Consider the following 2,551-nt stretch of genomic DNA (forward strand, 5'->3'; position numbering starts at 1 on the left):
AACAATGAAATAGTAAATTATGTATATACAATTTCATACACAGCTACTACAATAGACATGTTGAATGGCTTCCCAGATGGCAAGAGAAAAATGAAAATAATGTAATAAAAACAATTTGTTAATTTATAAAAACTAACAAAGGACTTGTGCAAAAAAACATCTATAGAATAGAGGAGTCTTTTTCTTTTTTGGTTTTTTTAGAGACAAGGTTTCTCTGTATTGTTTTTTGGAGGCTGTCCTGGAACTCGCTCTGTAGACCAGGCTGGCCTTGAACTCACAGAGATCCACCTGCCTCTGCCTCCCTAGTGCTAGGATTAAAGGCGTGTGCCACCAATGCCTGGCAAGAATAGAGAAGTCTTAACTATTAAATATACAACTTAGATTTACTATAATTTTTATTAGTTCTTTGAGACTTTTTTATCATATGTTTTAATCACCTCTCCCACAAATCTTTCAAGGTCTATCTCCTCTTTTCTACCAACCCAGTTTTATGAATTCTTTTCTTTTTGCCATACTCCTCATGTCCAATTTATACTGCTCATTTATTCTTGGAAGTGTGGCCTTCCACAGAGTGTGTTTCACTTACCTGGGGCTGCACTCAGAGAAAACTGACACACTCTCTCCCAGCATCTAACACTTTCCGTAACCCTCTGTTAAAGAAGGAGGAACTTCATGCTCACATCTTACCTGAGACTTTAATAAACAACTTATTTTGTAACACCCTTAAACTGAACAAGTATTCCCTCTGTAATAGTTCAGAAAATCACCTGAAACTGTGAAGAATGTACTAAATGGATTATCAATCAGCAGGAATTCAATTGAATTTCTAATGTGCAGGAAACACCTGAGGTAAAAATCTACATACCTTTACCCAAGAAGATTACAGTCTACTTGATGATTAGAACCAGAATCTCGAACTAAGAATGAAGGGCATTTTTGTTGGTTTCTGATTTTTGTTTTCGGTTTATCAACAGGTAGTTAAAACTACAACATGTTACAACAACATAAGCCACACCAAAAGAAAATTTAGGAAGAAAGTGACATATTAATCATTTCCTACTTATCTGGGATGTGTTTTGGTGGACTGTTGGAGAGAAGAAATCATTCTCATCTATTTCTTTTCCTTTAGTTTCCTAATGCTCTTTCAAAGCCCCAATCACGTTGTTCCTCAAGCTGTAGATGAGGGGGTTGAGCATTGGGGTCACAACAGCATAGAAGAGAGCAACCATCTTCTCCAGCCCAGCTGAGGATGTGCCCACAGGTCTCAAGTATGTAAAGATGGCTGTTCCAAAGCACATAGAAACCACCGTGAGGTGAGAGGCGCAAGTCCCAACGGCTTTGCGTCTCCCCTGGGAAGAGCGAATGCGAAGAATGGTGGCGACTATGTGAGCGTAGGAAAAGAGCACCAGGACGCAGGGGAGCATAATCACCAGAAAACCCGAGATGGCCACCATGACCTTGTTGAGCGAGATGTCCACACAAGCCAGCCTCAGCACAGCCAGAATCTCACAGGCAAAATGATCGACGACCTTACGACAGAGGGGTAACTGGAAGATCATGAGGGTCTGCACTAGTGAATTTGTGAGCCCAGCAGCCAGACAGGCCGAAGCCAGCCCCAGACACAGCTCTCCATGCATAATGACCGTGTAATGCAGAGGATGGCACACAGCCACGTAGCGGTCGTAGGCCATGGCGCCTAGCAGAAAGAACTCCGTGCTACCCATCGCCAGGGAGATATACAGCTGCAGCACACATCTGTGAAACGGGATGGACTTCCAGGCTGACAGGAAGTGAACGAGCATCTGGGGGACCGTACTGTTGCTGTAACAGATATCCACAAATGACAGGATGCCGAGGAAAAAGTACATGGGTGTATGGAGCCTACTGTCCAGCACGATGAGGATGATGATGAGTAGGTTTCCCAGGACGGTCAGCAAGTACATGGCCAGAAACAGCACAAACAAGGAGACCTGAGTTCCGCCAGTCGCTTGACAACCTCAGGAGCAAGAACTCACCCACCCATGTCTGGTTTTCCTTGCCCATTAGATCCCTGAGAACAAAGCCCAAGTTACATAACAATAAATATCAGATCCTAAGCAAAGCTCTTCCCAGATCCTCCCTTAAGTGGAGAGTTTATTAAGATGCTTGCATGTTTCAATTAAAAAGTGTAACCATAAACCTTCACTCTCTCTCCTTTCCATCCAGTTTTGAATGTCAGTTTCCCAGAACCCACACCTTAACAGTTATGAACATTCTTCTGTTAATTTACAATTTTATTGCTGTGTTATCCAATGCTAAAAAAATAATGTGGTATTCAATTTTTCTCTTCATTTACTCAAGAATTTTGAATTTCAATTTAGAAAATAGAAAGTGTGAATAGATTTTTTTGAGTTGGAAGGGAATGCCAAAAACTGCTATTTATTTCAGAGTTAGTAAAATTTTAAAAGTATAACCTGTGTGACTCTTTCCCATCTTTAAAATCTTCATGATTGACTCTGTCCCTTAGAAGACACAAGGGAATAATTCCCAGTGTTGTGTTCTTCCTCCAGAA

General features: G+C 41.3%; 1 pseudogene; it reads right to left on the reverse strand.

Annotated features, from left to right (window-relative positions):
* Nucleotides 1-1,133: 1,133 nt before the first annotated feature.
* Nucleotides 1,134-2,043, reverse strand: LOC121137746 (annotated as a pseudogene).
* Between the last annotated feature and the right edge of the window lie 508 nt (nucleotides 2,044-2,551).

Source organism: Mesocricetus auratus, unplaced genomic scaffold (assembly GCF_017639785.1).
Source record: "Mesocricetus auratus isolate SY011 unplaced genomic scaffold, BCM_Maur_2.0 Super-Scaffold_100694, whole genome shotgun sequence".
Classification (NCBI taxonomy): domain Eukaryota; kingdom Metazoa; phylum Chordata; class Mammalia; order Rodentia; family Cricetidae; genus Mesocricetus; species Mesocricetus auratus.